This window comes from Cryptomeria japonica, chromosome 4 (genome assembly GCF_030272615.1).
Source record: "Cryptomeria japonica chromosome 4, Sugi_1.0, whole genome shotgun sequence".
NCBI classification, from domain to species: domain Eukaryota; kingdom Viridiplantae; phylum Streptophyta; class Pinopsida; order Cupressales; family Cupressaceae; genus Cryptomeria; species Cryptomeria japonica.
The window spans coordinates 278,887,329-278,907,492 of NC_081408.1; the positions used below are offsets into that span (position 1 = coordinate 278,887,329).

General features: G+C 30.5%; 1 pseudogene; it reads right to left on the reverse strand.

Moving 5' to 3' along the window:
* Positions 1–13,133: 13,133 nt before the first annotated feature.
* Positions 13,134–14,081, reverse strand: LOC131070069 (acidic endochitinase-like; annotated as a pseudogene).
* Between the last annotated feature and the right edge of the window lie 6,083 nt (positions 14,082–20,164).

The following is a 20,164-nucleotide window of genomic DNA, read 5'->3' on the forward strand; positions in this document are numbered from 1 at the left end:
GTTTAGCACATATAAATAATGATTTATATAGTCAAACCTTTGAGTGTCAAGATCATGGAATATTTATAATCAATGTATTGGATCGACGGAAAAATTATTTTTTAGTCCACCAGATGTTCCTTCTAGTGTCTATATAAAGAGGTGTGAGAATGATTCTATTGAAGTTCATGTTAGTTTTTAGGTCTTTGTTATAAGGCATATTAATAACAAGGAGATTTTAGCTAATATAGTTGATCAATTATGGATAAAATATATGCAAGTGGAGATCAAAATTTTTATTTTTCTAAAGAAGATTATAAATATCCTATATAATACTAAATTAATGAAATATTAAATATGTGTATCTTCATTATAATTGAGATCGTTGACTCAATATCTCTAGTACTTTCAAATTAGCTATTTCTAGTCAAGAAGACCCTAATTCTATGCATAGTAAATCAAATATATTAGAAGCTTAAGGTAAGATCACAATACTAATATATTATAAAAAAACTCTTTATGATGAGCATGCAAAGTAGAGAGAAAATAGTCCTAGAATGATAGAATAATTTAATATCATATAAGTTTCACTTGCTCATGCCAAGTAAGTATAATTATGACTATTTTTTCTAAAATATATTATCAAGTGAATGTCTAGGGTAGTGCATAATTCAAATAAGATCCACTATATTATACATGTGGTTCAAATACCATCCTATTCCGTACATTATAAATTAAGAAAGTGGGGCAACATATTGGTGTATTTGTTCATATAGAAATAAGATTTTTGAGGGTTTCATTTTCTTATTCAAAATAAAGAAAATACAAAGAAAGTAAAATGATCTCATGAATATTTTGAGGTTATTTTCTAATTCAATACGTAACCATAATATGTAAAGATAGATAAATCAAAAGTTATTTGTGTTGTTTGTTAGGTTAAATTTAATTTTAAATGATATATAGCATGTAGTGATTTTTTTAATCATATTAATATATATGGTTTTGACCTTAAATATAGATGATATTGACTATAATGATGAAAATTAGATATGAAAATTATAAATCTCTAAACACAAATAGAATTTATTATAGGGCTGAAAATTAAAAATTAAATATGCAAGTGTGTACAGAAGGCTCATAGAACTTGAGTTTAAAATGTCAAATCTAGTTCAATTATGAACCAAGGTCTCTCATTTATAGAAATATAGTTAGCTGCAAACTAAATAATTCATGCAAATGTAACTAAGTCATAAATCCTTATGATGTTATGTGGATACGTCTATGTATTCCCTACATGGTAAATTAAAATACAATTAAAAACTCCCATTAAATTTAATTATTTAACTAATATATCTACTTGTGTTGTAATGTTAAATTGTGTTGTGGCCTTGAACTATATATGTGGACAAATATTGTGTCAAACTATGTATTTGTGGCCTTGCTTATATTCAAAATGACTAAATGCATCAAGATGAAAGGAAAATTAACAGTGTGTAAAATACTCCTATAAAATGCATAATACTCTAGAGAATATATATGGGCATTAACTTAAAACATATAGAAACTAATATATATTCATATATGTAATATGACATATTTTTTATTAGGGGTAAAACAAGGTTTTGAAGGAGCCCAAAACCCTATACAAATAGATTTTGTGGACATCCAAAACCCACTAGATAGAATGTTACAACAAGATAATACACTGGTCAATAACATCCAACCTATAACCTAACAACATAAAATAATCATCAAAGAACTATCTATAAAAGCAAAGGGCCAAATCCCATATAAGTTTTTTTATCAGGATCCCATAATATTAACAATGGGCTTCGAAAAGGCTCCAATACGCTCCTGCTCTAGTGACATAAATACATTACATAATAAAGTAATTAGATTAATGGGTTTTGAAAAGGATCCCATAAATTTCAACTTATGCTAAAACACATTTCTATCACAAAGGAAGACAATAATATCTATCTTGAACTCCACCTTAATAGGAGAAAAGGGAAGGAAAAGTGGAAGAATGATAACAGATCAAATTCCTTGCAGTGAAAGTCTAGCTAAAGAGTAGCAAAATCTTCTATTTAGTTGCTCCCAACCTCTCTCATAAAGAAATACTCCACAACGATAGGAGACACCTCCTCCTCAATATGAATAGTAGAAGAGAAAGCAAAAAGTCAAGAAGACCACAACCTAGCCTCTCCCACAAGAAGATTCTTTAGCTCTATTGTAGAAGACTCCACCTCAATAGGAGTATCATGAAAAGAGACTAGTAGAATAAAAAACTAGGCCCACATGAAGAATCTAAATACCTTGAAATTATAGGCTTCAACTTTACAAACAAGGATATACTATTCTAGAAAACCAGAAACACCGCCTAACTAAAAACAAGAAAAATCAACAAAAATAGTTCCATGAGAAATCAAATCCATAAAATTAGAAAAAGGGAGGAAATTGGATCCCCCTCCATGAGAAACACACCAAAAACTAGGAGGAATAGATGACATAACAACATCCCACAAAAGGAACCTGGAAGAGAAATAAAACTATAGAGATTTACCCTCTCCAACCACTTCAATATCAACCATAATGCCCAAGGAGAGAAGCGTGGCAGAAGAACCAATGCAACATTTGCACACTACAAAATATAACTAGCACACATCATGAAAAGGAGTAGCAACAACAAAAGTAGACACCAAAGAGAAATAAAGAAACCAACCAAGCAATGGCCAAACAATGAACTACTCCTACCAGACCCAAAGCATAGAAGAGTAAAAAAACTCTCCACCCCCATAAAAATAATAGCCTCCCAAATAACCAAGCTAAAAATATCTCTGAAAACATAGCACAAATAAAAAGACCAAAACAAGGCAAAAACAGTAAAAGAAAGAGCTACCCAAAAGAGAAAAAAAAATCTATATCCATGCTCTACATCACCCGCTCCAACAAAAAATCCCCCAGAAGAGACACCAAGGTTGAACCCAGAAGATTGGAAAAGAAATCAACCTACGAAAGCAAAGGCCCCATGTCATAACAAATAAAATGAAGGCTAAGGAATTAAAGACAAGAAGATCATAGTCTCCACAACACCCCCACCAAAATCAAGTGAAGAGATGCTAGAAAGGGCCAAGAAATCCCTCTAGGATGCCTCAACTACAACACAAACATAGCCAACCACCACAGTAACACAACCAACTACCCAATCATCATCCATGGAAACACTAGAGCCCCCAGAAACCCAAAATGAGAGGGGAAGAGAAAATTTAACAAAATAGAGGACTGAATTGTCACCCAAAGCTGCAAAATCATCACTATCCCCATTTGAGCCACCATATTCCTCATCCAAAGTCCGTCTTGCACCTCATTATGAGACCCCAGTTTCTCCATCCTTCACCCTCCCATGTGCCATCACATCTATAATATGACATGTTATAATGTGTACATGTCAAAAATATTACTATTTTAACCTTGACATCCTCACATTTTAATATTCGTGATGTTAAGATAACTTATCATATAAAAAATTCATAGTATGCACAATATACTATAAATATATTAAATGACATTTTATAATATATATACATTGTGGGTAACATTTTTCCAAACTTTAAATCCACATGTTTTAATGTTTATGATAAGAATAGGGTTTCACATACTAAATAATATAATACATATGGATATAATAAATATATATAATAAGACATTAAAACATACTCTCACCAACTTTATATCCACATATTTTTAATATTTATAATAAGTATTTGATCTCAAGTATGGAAAAACCATAGATCAAGAAGGCGCAAGTTAACTGTACATTAATGAAAAAAGAATTGAACACATTTAAAAGGGAATTTTATTTTGCTTAAAAGATCCAAGGAAAAACAAATGATAGGTTTAATATGATTGTTAGTATTTGCAATAGATTCCATGTCATCTCCCAAGGGTTACGCCTCAAACCCAAACCTCCCCAAAATAGGAGCGTAATATATTACTTACTCAATAATTTTATGTCATTATATAGTATGTTCCAATGTAACAATAATTATGATGTTTGGAGAAATCTTTTGAAATAATTGTATTTTATTTCTGATGATAGATCACATTGCAATAGATGAAAAAGGGATTTTTAGTAGTTTCTACTTTTCATCTACTAAGTATTATTGCTCTCTCATGTCAAACCATTTTAGTACACCAATTTTTTTATTGGATAGAAGATTGACGATGATAATGTAAATATACAAAGAGTTTCTAGATGCGTGCATCCTAGATCCCATGATAAATGCTCCACGCTATTTACACAAGTAGTAATGATTGATTGGATTTAGTAAATGAATCAATTTTTGAATACAAAATTGATCAATATTGCTTTCATGTATGCACAATTAGTCTAGGGAAGGAAAGTGGTCAATTTTTTAAATAGGAGAGGTGTACGAAAATGCACATAGAGGGAAATGAATTTTCTTCGTATTTTGTTCCCCTTCTCAACTAATAACACACAATATATAAGAATTATTGCACTTTATTTAAATAAATAAAATGTGTAAAAAAAAATAGGAATAGTGTAAGATATGGATTATTCACCACTGCATTTTAGGTCTAGTTTGACTTGTAAAAATTCTATATGAGAATACAATGCGAATAAGAGAAACAAATTTAATCTAACAATCGTAAGTGGATATAGATATGGGTCATGATTTCAATTTGGTGTTTTATTTTTATTTTGAAGTGAATCTTGAATTGAGATAACCTACAAAATGAGTAAATTAAATAGGCACTAAAAGAATAATATTATATTTATACTATAAAATTCAAAGTCAAAGAGTTAAAGGATGAGATATTTGGCATATAGTTGAATGAGGATAATTCCTAGTTAGAAAGTTTATATATGTCACACCAAGGAAATTAGAGAAATACAATACAATCTACAACTACATTTCATAAAATTATGATTACTAAAATAACACTCAAAAAATAAACATTAATGTCCTTATATTTCCTCTCTTCAATTATATGATTGCAAAAAATTAAGACAAGTTGCAAGAAAGTATATAAGTATAAAAAAATCTCAACTATTATAGAATGATATGTATAAATACAATGTCAATAAAGTCAAAGGAGAGGATTTATAATAATTATGTAGTGCTAGATAAAGGCATCTTACAAGATTAAAAAATGGTATGATATTCGAGAACACAAAGAGAAACCAAAATAGAACTTGATAATCAATTAATTCAATATGGATTCAACAAGATGATATTAAATTGCTACACAATAGGCTTTCTATAGCCTTAAATTCATGTACAAAACTTTTACAACTTACATATAGGAATAACTCTTGTTAACTAACTATTAATTTATTAACATTGTTTTATTTAACTACTAACATAAGACTATGCTAATTAATGTAAAAATCCAACATTCTATAATTATTACATTAATTTGAACAGGAGTGGAACATTTCGAGGGTTGGACACAACCCTTTTGGAGGCTTTGATGAAGTGTCTTCACCAATCCTCCTTGTTTACCCAAAAAACACCGAACTGATTGTGTTAGTGGATCTCCTAACTATAGAACCTGAAATTATTTGCGCAACAACAAAGAACATAAAGTTTTCCCAACCTCTATGCAAAATGAGATGTATTTCCTCCAAAATTATACATCTCCTTTGAGTGTGTCTAATGCCTCCTCTAGTAATGCACATGAGACATCTTTTCTCTAAAAGTCCACATCACTTCCGAGTTTGTCTAGTGCCTCCTAATGTCTTGTGGAAACAATCCCTTCTTTGATGTACAAAGCACCAATCTAATGTCAATACACAAAGTGCACCCACAAGAAATCTTGGCCCACATTGCTCCTTGAAGGAGCACACATCATGCCAAGCTCCTTCTTTTCTTCAAGGACACACACATCAAATTATGGTTCTTATGTAGAATCATCACTAAGTGAGAAGCTAGCTTTGGATGATAAATATCCTCCTAAGTCCATTTTCTCTAGCCTTCAATATGAATCTATTATACTTTATCCACTTGATGCTGCAAATTAATATGTCCAATAGAAAAAACATGTGAGTCTTTGAAGGCCTTTTTAGGTGTAGCAATGATAGCTTTCTAATCATAATAAAAAATATTCAGAGGACACTTGTAATGAAGGTCAATTTCAAGGTCATTATAAGCAATCTTAGTGTAGTAAAATTTGGTCCCCATAATAAAGATTCTAACTTTCATGAATTCCCAACCTACTACATCTCTTTTCATTTGTAATGTAGCATGATCATTGTACATAAGCCTTCATTGTCATTGTAACTAGTACACATAATGATCTCCATTCACATAGACATCACACAGATATTGACACTTAATATCCATCTTGTGCAAGCTCTCATGTAGAAGGAAACAATCATTCTACAATCTCATTTACCAAAAGGATACATTATATTATCTCATGTTGCGTATTAATGGAGAGTCAATCAAACAAGCTATTTCAATCACGTATTAGTGAAATTGGACAAGTAGAATAAACAAAATTTAGTGGCTACTTTGTACTTGGTATATTTTGAACGCCTTATAAATTTACTGGTATATTTTGAACGCCTTAAAAATTTATTTTATTCTCACCTCAATATCCTCAATCCCTCATATAAGTTTTCACTAAATTCTCCACATGTCGTCCTTCCATTACTTTGCTTTCTTATGCGGCTAGATAGAAACTACAATGCAAGAAAGATCAAAATATTTACTTATACGTCAAATTGCATTCAATGTCATTGAATAGCAGATCCTTGCTATTCTTGTGCAAATTATAGTCAACAACAAAAACACTCTTCTCCAATCTCCTCCCAATCTCATCGATGTCTAGAAATTATCAAAAAGAACAACCAACTGCTAAATAGAGGATGGCAGTCTGGAGGAGATAGCAGTATATGCACAAGGAATGTCTCCAAGGAAATTATAAAACAATTAGCAAACTACATACGTCTGGGCCAAAACTACGACAACTTATATATAGGAATCAATTCGTGCATTACTTCCTTGTTTACACCCAACAGTTGCTCAATCTTGATGGCTCTTGCTAGTGAAGGCCATTACACCATTACAAGTACAAGAGGAGCTTGATAAGGTATGGAAGCACTTTTATCTTATCACGCATGCTAGGCCCTTGGCCTCTTCAGCATGCAAATGCCTTTGCCTCCTAATGCCATTGCTCACTACCCAAAAAAAAAAACCGTCTTCACTGTGCAAACGTCTTTTCTTGCCAATGTCATTACACACTGCAAAACAAAACCTCATGCCATTTCTCACCTACTCTCATACAAAATGAAAGCACAAAGGGAAAAACCATAACATAACATGATGATCAATTGACTCAATCTGGATTCAACAAGATGATATTACACAATAGGGCATTTATAGCCTTAGATTCCATATTAAACTTTCAAAACTTGCCTACCGGAATAATTCCTCATAACAAACTATTAAATTATTAGGATATTTTTACTTAATTATTAATCTAAAACTATACTAATTAATGTAAAACTTCAACAATATCATTATAAAACTCATAAAATTTATGATTATATGAGTATGATATATAAATGATGAGTGTGAAGATAAATATAATAGACATGAAAAATAATTTAATCACTTGAACAAAGGTTTAGTAATACATATCTCAAAACACTTAAACTAATCATGCTAAATATAAGGAGCTTGTAAATACATTAGATTATCATATGCTACTGTAATTATTTTGTTAGAAAAGAAAATAATATGTAATATAATTGAAAATCTATATAATCATCGTAAATTATGATAGTATATTATGTCAATATTATCCAACATATAATAAAATTACAATGAAGTAGAGTTATATTCTTAGGAGGACTTGTAGTTATGATGAAAAAATCATGTGACTAATTGTGTGATCAATTAACTAAATAAAATCATTTCAAATATTCTATTGAACCTCTAATAATGATGAATATAAAATCATAATACTAATTGTATGTGATTAAAACAAAATTGTATATTGTAATGATAATGAGATTTTTAGCTTCTAAATATATTATGAATCTAGTATAATAGATGCAAATTTCATAAAATATATGCTTCTCAACTAGAAAAACCTTCACAATGATGTAATATGCATACAAATATGTAATATGAGAATGTGATCACAAATTTGAACTAAAAATGTGTGATAGGTCATCATAAAATAGATCAGTTTTTTCTCAATTAAATCATTTGTAACTATTTTTAATTATTTATATTTCTAGATTTCGTTTTAAGATGTCATTTTTTGCAAAAGTGCTTGATATATGGGGAGTAAAAGATGGACCTTTTGTAATCCATTGATATTATATTGTGGAGAGGGATCCACTTATTCTTTTGAATCATTTTGTTTTACTTGGGGATCGGTATGGATGTATTTCAAGAAAGAAAAAAAAAACTTTTCTATTTCAAGGAAAATAATAGTATCTTCTTTGATTTGGTATGTATGTAAAATGCTATTGTAATCATCCTATTCACTTAGTATTTTTCACACAAAATAGTGTGCTCATTTCTACTTGCACCTATAACATGTAGGAAATAAGACTGTTAGTCTAGGAATTTAGACTAAAATTTTATTCATTCACTATTTTTGCGTTCATTAATTCTACATTGGGTAACATTTGACAAGGTTCAAATTTAGTCAAAAAGAAGAGCTAAACACATTGACTAATTGTCCCCTTTGTTGAAGACTGTGTTTGATATGATACATGATTTGAAATAAACTGACAGGGAATTGATGATATTCAACATAAAAGGAAAGATACAAAACTAGGAGCCAAAATAGAAGTACATATCTATAATAAGGAGAGAGAGAGAGATAGACCTATGATAGCAATTTGGAGCTCAATAAGTCAAATGATGGAGATAGATGCCCTTGTTTCAAGGTTCCTTTAACAACAAAACAATTCAAATTCAATATTGAGAGACTCTACAAATCTTTCCCTAAAAAATTAGCCTAAATGTGTCGAATAATTGTGCTTATTGGCATAGGGCTAAGGGTTGTTGGAAATTTAGACTCAACTATTCCATTCTTAATAATTGAACACCCTAGTCCATTTCGTGCATATTTATGTAATGGACAAGTAGAGCTTTATAGTAATGCATCATCAAACGTTTAGCTCATGTCTTTGATTTTCTAAACATTCCAAAGACTTAAGGACATAGAGAGATGTCACACCTTAGTCTATTTCAAACATAAAAATAAAGGTAATGATTTAGAGATAAATATTTCAAACAGCCAAAAAGTAAAATTATACGATTTATGATGGATACACATTATAACCACTATTTACTTATTTTTCACTTTCCTTCAATCATAAAATTAAGCTTCCATTTTAACTAAAAAATACCTTATTTTAATAGAAAATAAAATACTTAAATTTCATTATTGCTATACTAAATTTATTTATGATAAATTTTCGAAACCATAGTAAAATGAATATAATATGGTAATTATAGCCCTTCACTAGATAAAATCCTGCTTCAGTGTCTTCAGGCTGCGAGTTTCCACATGTGGAAGTATTAACGTTCACATGGTTTGTTTGTTTGCTTGGCTTTTTAAAGTAGAAAACGAAAGAATTCAGGCTCGTATTTGTTTAACATTTTGTTCATTAATGTATTATCTTGTCCATGAGTGCAAAATGACTATTCTGTATGATAAGTTTTTTCCTTAAAATATTCAAAGATGTGAAGATATGAATGTGACGTTTAAGGTGGTGCTCTTACATATGCGATATCTATGTCTAATATGACTTTTTTTAATATAGTAAGAGTTGTTTCTTCACAAATATTAAAATTTGTGGATGTAAAGTTTAAAATTATATATATATATATATATAAAATGTTTTTCAAATATGGTAAGTCTTATTTTTATCACGAATATTAAAATGTATGAATGTCAAGCTTAAAATAATAATTTTCATTATTTATATACTATGCATTTTGATTTGGATAAATTTGAAGTTATTGTCACATATGTATTTTATTATTGTGTACTTTATTTTATATTAAGAAAAGTAGGGAAAGGGCCCTCATCCGATACAGAGAAAAGAACGAAGAAATCCAGCCAAACAAAGCATAACAACTTCTAGACATGGGTTTTCAATGGACCCAGAACCTTCACTTCCAAAAACAAACTATCTAGAAAGACAAAGAAAGGATGGTAGCTAGACATCCCTACATTTGAGCCTCAGCCGACCAAGTGCAACAAGGGGGGAATTTTTGCAAGGTTCCTCTAACCTTCATTGATAGTTTTGGATTGGCATCAAGAACCAACTAGCAACTTCGAGGTTCCAGCCATCCCCTACAAATCACCCTCTCTCCATCAGCACTCCTTTCCACCTCAATAAGAGCAATACAGAAGAAGATCGAGCAAAGGATGTCCCAAATAGACCACATCCCAACATTCAAGTAGAAAAAGTCGAGAGAAAACCATGTAGAGAAACCTCCATCCTCCCTCCACAAGAAGATCCCCACCTCGATAAGGAACAGGAAAGAGAGTAGTTGAAGCCAAATACACCATCCCCACAACAATGCCACTCCTAGAGACCCCACCTCAATAGGGGCAAGCTTCATCTCCATAGAAGCCAAGTAGGAAGGAGTTCAATAAAGAAAAAAAACCCCATTAGAGAAAAGAGGGGCAAACAAGTCCACAACAAAACACAAGCAGAATGGACTCTTTAAAAACTGCTAGCATCCAGCTAGCCAAAACGAGAGGCAAAACCAATAGAAAAAACATCTTCAAATAGAAAAACAATAAAAAAGAGAATAGCAGGGACTCTTGAGAACAAAAAAATCGAGAGGCTAGTCTCCATAATGTACTTTGTTAAAAAAGTATAGTTTATTATTATTTAGTCATTTATCTTGGTGCATTTTCTTCTTTTAAATATAAAAAAGTCACAATTTATTTTCAAAGAATTATACAAAGTGTGAATCATGACATAATATTACATATATAGTCGAAGGTTAGAATAAGCTCGATCTCTAATCTAGCATGTATGACATTGATAGTGGAGTTCATGAACCATTATAATGATTGATGTCCTAACTGCTTTGGAGGGATTTTTTAATTATTTTATAAGTAATATTTATTATATAAAATAGAGCCATGTGCTCATTATTGAATAATTTTTTTCTTTCTAAAATCAAGTGTTATGAGTGTTTTATGAATAATTAATTATTTTGTTGTTCTTTTAAATCCTAGAATAATTTATGTTTGTGTTTCGAGATTTACACTTGTCATAGAGCATAGTTTATTAAACAATTAAATATTAAAAATGTATAGAGTTGTGATTCTTGTTATCATTCTTCTCAAATTAATTATAGATAATAAATTTTTTATTTCATTTCATTAGTCATGCTTAAAAATAATTTTTAATAAATATTATTCATTGCATTAATGCTCTCTGAGTGATTAACATTACCTCTTTAGCTATCTTCCAAGACAAGTTAGGTTTGTTAAAATAGACAAAGGTTTATCCTTCTAACCATGTAAACTATTTTATTTCTTCTTTTAAATAATTTCATATTAATTCTTTCTTAAGGAAATATTATTAAATGATAATTTTAACTACCAATAGATGTATAGTAGGATAAGAGAAGTTAAAATATCATTAATTCAAAGTAAATGCCAACCCAAATTAGTCTATTAACTAATAAGAATTTTCTATTTACTTAAAAGGAGGGAAAATATTGTTTCACAATCATGTTTCATCAAAGACATAGATGATTTCTTTGGTGATAAAAACTTATCTAGGGACTTGGGAAATTGAGACTTAAGTATCTCATTTTTAATGATCAAATACCTCATCACATTTGTATATACGTATGCAATGGACAATTAGATTTTTATATTGATGAGTCATTAAAGGCTTAGGTAATGTACTTAATGTTCAATATATTCCAAAGGCTTGAGCAATGAAGATAGATCTCAACTTCATTTATATGACACATGAAAGTACAAATAAATTAATGATTTTGAGGAAAGAAATGCTTAGAACACATAACAAATCAAATAAATTTTTGTCTACATACACATTATAACTAGTACAATTCAATTTATTAAAACTTCATTCAATAATTATAAATTTTGACTTTTTTTTTGTATTGTATTCTTTGTTGTGATTCTTGAGTGTTATTTCTAGTTATGAAACCTATAAATATAATATTTCTCATTTTTCTAGCTAGGATTAGTGTGTGAGATTAGGGCTACACAAAAAAATATGAATATAACTTTTATTTGGGTCTCCAACATTTTTTTGAATACCTACATGATTCCAAAATAACAACACATTTATAAGACACTTTGAAGTACAATGTGCTAGTTTCCTTCTTGGGTAGTAGTCTTCTGTTTGTGCACTAATATCCTTTCGAGGTACTATAGTTCTTTGGTGCACTATTGTTCCCTATTTAATAGGTTATTTTGGTTTTTTCTCAATGAAATTTTGTAATGAAAAGTTATTCTCCTTGACCTATTGTTGTCACATTTTTGAAAAAATACTATACTTACATGTTATGGCATCCCTTGCAATGAGAATAATTTTGTTACTTGAAAATGGCCCATCATTATTCCAATTTGAGGAAGTATTATACCTCCTAGTAAGGAAACCTCTTGAAAAGGTTTTATCTTATATGTATGTTTTCTTAAAATCATCCTTGAGTTGATTGGAGGTGCTATTATCATCTTGCTACTCATTTTAATTTTAATTTTTTGTAGTCATATCATCCACTTGAGTTGTGGTATCATATAATATTTATAATTTGTATAGGTTTCCTTTGGTGTTGCTAGCATCATCGAGTTGGTTTTGGTGTAGATTAAATTTTAATGAATTCCCTCATCTAACCATTGTACTATGTTGATGGGTTAGTCTCTTATCATTTGGGTTTTGTTGTACTCTTTAACTTCACATTTTTTTTTTTGTCAAATCGGTTATTACGTGCCAGTGGCAAACATAAAACCCTTTAGCATTATTATTAATTTATTTAAACATAGATTATATAAAACTATTACATATACTAAATCTCCACTCATGAAAGAGCTGAAGAAAGCAGGCTGAGCATTACCTAAGCTCAACTGTTATTTATGAGTTACTATGTTTTCCCTTCTCAGGCAGAGGCCAAAGTAGGCACCTCAACAAGGGACGGCTTCCTGATTACATAATCTTTGATGGACGAGCTATAATTGGTTTGCTCGTCATAGTACTTGGACCACAACATGACTCCTCCATATGCTGAAGAACCCTTGATCTGAGGCAGCACTTGAGAGATGAGTATGTTTGGTTCAATATAGCCGCCACTGGGGGCAGCAGCAGGCGCAGTTGGAAGGCCAAGGTAGAAGCTCCGTGTTTGAGTAGTGGGAACAGATGTGGTCCAAAGGCTCCATGCATTCACCAGATTGGTAGCGTCGTCATTGGAATAATGACAAGGAGGGTTGTTGTAGGACTGGATCCACACGTAGTTGAATAGGCCAGTTTGCAAGGCCACTCCGAGGTGATTATCGGGATAGGGGCACTGCGGAGCGGCACTGAGATACACTTTCTTTGAAGAGGTGCTAAGAGCAGACACGGCCTTGGCCAAATCGTCCCAGTGCTCCGTCGTGGCTTCGATATCGAAGTCTATGCCATCCAGAATGGTAGCTCGTAGAGGCCCAGAGCCCGAATTCCCTCCGAGATAGTTGTTCTAGAGATAGGTGGCCACATCTTGCGTGTCATCTGCAGAGGCAATTGAATAGCTTCCCCAGGCTCCTCCGAGGGACAGAAACACCTTTACGCCGCTGGATTGGCAGGACTCAATATTGGCACTCAGCGATTTGCACGTTCCCGATGGAGGATCGCAGTGACCTACCAGATTGAGTACTGGAGTTCGGCCGTTGCCAAACTCACTTAGAAACACAAGCATCACAATTTCGAAGTTGCCGCTTGCGCAGGTGCTAGCAAGAGTGGCTTCGAAGCCATTTTGACCCCAGTATATGCTTATGTTTCTCGCAGATACCCCGCTCCACAATAGAGCAACAACAAAGGAAATTGCAACCCCTCTTACTGCACGACTCGCCATGCTTCGCAATGAATTCCCGACTTTGATTGATTAAAGTGGCAGAATTGGGCTCCTTATATAGCCGTTTCCGAGATGAAATTCTTCCTCGCTAGTCCTGCTCCAGGTTTTCACACATGGGAGTAATCAGCAATTAAATGTTACTCACCGATGTTCATTTTTCTTGGTGTGCATTTTTTTAAGTGGAAGCCGCCCGCTTCTCGTTTGTATTTGTGTAGTTTCTTCCTGCATTAATGTATTAACTATGATTACACGATGGTGTGAGTTTTATTCTTATCACCGAAATTAGAACATGTCAACATGAAGTTTAAACAATGCTACTATATATATAGAGCGTGTTTTATCCTTATCATAAACATTTAGACATGTTTAAATGTACTCTTTAATATATTAGATATTATAAATTGTCATATAAATATAAGATAAGTATAATCTTTATCACAATCATTAAAACATTTTAAAATGGTGTTAAAAATAAGGTTTATATATATATATATAATTTTTTTTAATAATTGTTTCACAAAATTAAAAAAGAATGGTTCTTGAATAACAATTAGATTATATCTCCGTGCCATTTAAAATGAAAAATTAGCTTACATCTCTATCATTAAAATGTAGGAACCATATCATCCTCTTCTCAGCTACAACTATTCATTAAAAATCATATATCTTTAGCCAAGGATGAGTTCACATCTCCTTATATAGCCATTTTCCAAACATTCCATGCTTCGCAATGAATTCATGACATTGAATGATTAAAGCGGCACGATTAGGCCCTTATGTAGCCATCTGCCTCAGTGGTCCTGCTACGGGTTTCCACACATGGGAGTCAACAACAATCAAATGTTACTCAACGATATTCATTTTATTGGTATGTATTTTAAAAAGTGGAGGCTGAGAGCATTCCTGTTTGTATTCATTTTGGGTTTTTTTTTTTTCATTAATGTATTAAATATTGATTGCACGATAGTGTAAGTTTAATTCTTATCACAAAAAATGAGACAGGTTAACATTAAGTTTTAAATAAGGCTCATCACAAATATCCAGAAATTTTAAAATTTAAGCTTTTAAATAATGATTTTTATAATGTATATAGAAATTATACAATATCATTTAAAATAAGTTTTATCCTTATCACCATTATTAAAATATGTACATGCTATGTTAAAAACAATTCTCATCACAATGTGTATATATATAACATGTCATATTAATAAATAAATTATTAATATTATATGAATTCTATCTTTATTACAAATACTAGAATGCATTATATTTACATAAAATATTACATTAATATAAAATAAATTTTATCATTATCGTGACTATTAAAACATGTGAATATAATGTTTAAAACAATACTATAAAATGCTATATTAATATAAGATGAACTAAAGATAAGCCCCTACTTTCCTCTTTATCCGAAGGATTCAACAATATTGTTGAATGCTTTAAATAAGTAGAATATATTATGCATGAACATATATTATTCTTCCGATTCATCTTTTTTTAAAATATATATTAAATAAAATGATACTATTTTTAGCTTTTTCTACAAATGTTTGTGTTGATTTTACAATTAAATTATATGCTTACCCATTCTTAACTTATAACAACATATTGTGATTTATAGTTTATTAGGATGGTTCATTATGTTCTTAAATAATAGCAAACTCTTTATGGATAATTCATCATCCTTGTGAATGGTGGTTGCTAAATTGACTAACTTGATATTTATTGATTTCTAGTTAAATAAAAAATATAAAATAAGGAAAAGATGAAAATTTAAGAAAATAAAATGAATTTTGAAAAAATTGAAGTAGGAATAGAAAGAATAGTATCATACAAACACAAATTATATGGATGATTTAAATATCTTTATAGGGACTATGGATTCCTAGTTTGTAGTAGAAATACTATAGGTATATATCCACCAAGGCTATAAATTTCTTTGTGGCAATGGATCAATGATTGACATGTATTTGGATCATCTCTATTTCTCCATCTAATTTCATTTTCTAAACATCGATATCTTATATTTGGGAAGGAGTAAAAAGTTAACATGTACACATGCCTTCTAATCAATTAAAACTAATGCATGTCATAAATCATTATTTTATTATTGCATATCTAAATAACATTACCTAAAATTGTGCCTTTTCATCTCTTAATCTCTTTTCTTAACTAGAAGTTCTAGATTATAAGCATTTTATAATTTTTTTTTCAAGTAGTACCATTTTTTCCAGTGTGTATTTGAAAAACATCTATAATTTTTAAAGACAATATGGGACCCTTTTCTTTTTTATCCTTTCTACTACCATCACCTTATGTTGATGCTATAATTTATATATGATAAAATATCATTTTTAATTGCTCCCTTTGGTGATTTTTTTCTCCCTCATCCTCTTGCCTAATGGCTAATCAGATCTCAACATGCCACTTCATGTATCAAAGTACATTAATGAAGATATCATTCTTGTGGGTGAGTTACTGTATATGGATTACAAGTCATCTATGCTTGTAGTATATGTAGAATATCTAAGAGAGAACATATTTCCTACATAAAACCTTTAACTGCCCCCTTGATGGTGTACTAAAAATAAGTTATATCAAAAGTTATTAGTGACATACATTTAAGAGTTGATATAAATTTAACCATGGGTGAAGCCTTTGGCCATGCTTAGTCAGGAATCTCATGCAATACAATGATCCAAATCTATCCCTCACTTTGTAGATAGTATTATGTTGTGAGCCCATAAGAGGAGTTACTCAACCTCAAAAATTTTAGGGTTGTGTAAGTGTTTGAAATATCTTCAACTGTTATACTATCAAATGTAAGAATTTTTAAATCCCCTTACTCTAGATAGACTATCATTTTGTGTAAAATTATTTGAAACTATTAAAAATTACTTATTTAAAAAACCACACAAAATAGCTTACCCATTCTTAGTCTAGTATATCTATCACTTGCATAATGATTGTGCTCTATTTTTTAAAATATTATAATATCATAAAACATTAGATCAATAAATCTATACATATTTCACTATATCTATGATTTACATTTCATACTATCACTAGTTTGATAATATGTTCAATTTTGAATCAATGTATCCATCTCATATTTGACACATTTATATTATAACATCTTTATGATTTTACTACTTTATTGTATAGTTAAATGTATCCACTATATTTTTTAGTAATTTTTTCAAAAAATTAGGAACGAATAGTCATCGAATAATAATTAGAATATAGATCATAGTCATTTAGAATGAAAATTTAACTTCCATCCCTATCACTAAAGTGTAAGAACCATATATTCCCCATCTCAACTACAAATATGTAAGAACCATTACTCACATATTCACACTTTGACTATTCAATTTGTAGAGTAGCCTCTTAGTCTTAATTAAGATCTTAACCATATGTTTCTTTAAAAAAATATTTTGTCTTAAGAGAATACCCTATGTCAAGGTATCATTATTTTAAAATAGGTTATATATCTTAATACATGGACATAACATAAATTGTCTCCTCTAGGATACAACCTAACCTAATTAGGAAATTAACTTCAGAAAATACCAAACTAAAATCTTCATCAATAGTTTGAAATATAATACATACACACCAATATCACACTTAAATATCTCATATCAAAAGAACTAGGTCATTAAGCTCAAGATAAAACTCAAGCATTAAATATTTTAATTTATTTCATGCCCATCATATTTCACACACTAAGAAGAAAATGTAGCAACCACCACTTACTCGAGAATAATTCCAAAGGATGAATATCATGATATTTTCTCCCAAGGAGGATTATCCAACAAACCAATTACCAAAGATCAATATGAAGAGAAAGGAACCTTAGTAACAAAAACTAAATTTCACCAAAGGTTTTCAAATAGTATGCACAACCCTAAAACACTAGGACTAATTGAGTTTTCAATAAGCTTAGACAAATAATTGACTTTTAAATTATTAAATGAAGATTTAAATTTTTTTGTCACCATTAATATAGTTCTAAGTTGGGTTATATAGTGAGAAAATATCCCCATGAGACAAATTTTTAAAATTCATGGGGAAGCCTTATTAACAAAAATAAATATATATGATACATAAAGTTGGTGATATCATGGTGATAAGTACTACAATGATAATCCTTCCACCCAAACAAAATTCCATCTTATCATTATGCTTATGACTTATTCAAAGTAATGACCATAGTTTAAAACATAGTTCTCAAATGTGTCTTAATATACCATCCACATTGAGACACTCAACTACACCACTCACTATAAATAATATTATAAACCATCCTTTCCCTACAATTTCACCCTTTCTTTCTTGCATCCTACCTATGCTATCTTCATAGCCAATAACACCATCTCAACCTTCTACCATTTATTATTTTATTTCCATCATTCCTCTTTTGATAATATCAAACATTACATGTTCCTACTACCTCATATATTCCTCAAAGCTATCACTAGAAAGCTACCTCTTGTATCTATTATTTATAATATTCTTACCTCCTATCCAAAATATGCCATCCCACAACTTAATTACCATCACTCTATACCTCAATATACACCTTTCAGGATGTAAAACTAAGTTGCCATCAATTCTCCTTCTATTATTGTTGTCACTTGGATGTTCACCCTTGCTAAGAATATTTCCTAGCTATCTAGTGAAAGATAAGATAATATCAAAGTGTGTACTCTAATAGTTTGACTTTAATCTCTAGAGAGGGCTGGTATCCTAAGATCTTCAACTAACAATCCTAACTTACAATGTTCTTCTAATAAAATGGGTAATAAATGAACTCAAATAAAATAAAATAACTATAATGAGATGATATAATAAATATTTTAAGACCTATGGTAGTATTTTTACATATATATATTCAATACTTTAGTTGTTTAATACAAATGTTTCAATATTTATACCTCCTAATGCATCAATATTTTGCAGAAATGTATGAATATTTTGCAATTTTACAAGAGGAATTAATTATTCTCCTATATCTAATGGTTGTTTCAACTATATATAAAAAATAATTAACATAAGACCTACATTTTGTGTTATAAAGTTCTCAAAAAGAGGATTTATCAAAACCACAAAAAATAAAAATTAGTCACAAGTTGTATACAAGTTAATAGTTAAGTGGGGTCCTTTCCAAATTAGGGAGATGCACTAGATCCACTATCAAAAAATTGAGCAAAATTCTCAGGATTGTTGTGGTAGGTCACACTAGTCCTCTCCTTTTTGGTCCTCCAAAATCTAAACTTATTCATCATCTTAAAATCTATCAAAATAATTTATCACAACTCTTGAACTAATTTACTACACAAAAAAAAAAGGAGAAAAGATTTGTGGATAGGGGTTTGCCTTAGGTTGAAACACGATTTGGGATTAACCTTGAAATTAGTTGATAATTGTAAAGGAAATATAATTGAATTGTAGCAAGATGCTTTCTGTTTGAGAGAAACATTAGATCTAAAATTGAATGCTTGTAATTGAAGTGTATACCTTGATAAAGCTTGCTTGAATGCTCACAAAAAGTCTTTAGGATGTCATGCAGGATATCTTCATAGAAGTTTTCTCATGGATGCCCTATCAAATACTTGAACTTGACTAAACTTCTTCTTCAATGCTTGATGGATGCTTGATTTCTTGCTCACATAAATGGAAGAGTGTAATTGAGATCTTAGACTTTGTTAGTTAGGTTTCAAATTAGAGGGGCAATCCTTATTTTATCCTTAAGTCATATTTGAAAACTATTTAAATTTTTGGAGTAGGCCAACATGGGACCTAAATTGTCACTAACTTGATGTGACCATTGTGAGGATACAATTTGGGTCTTGATTGAGATGACTAAGGTGCTTTAGCACCATGGTCCTAAACTAGGACTAAGGCACCATAGTTCCCTAGTCTTGAGAAATTGGAGTCATCTTTGAGGAAGATATAGAAAAGAAAGTGAACATGTAGGTTTTTTGGAGGTGTGAGAAAAATCAAAATAGGCATACATAATTAAATTTAATAGTGAAACCCTAGTCGGAACATCAAACTAAGCTTATCAA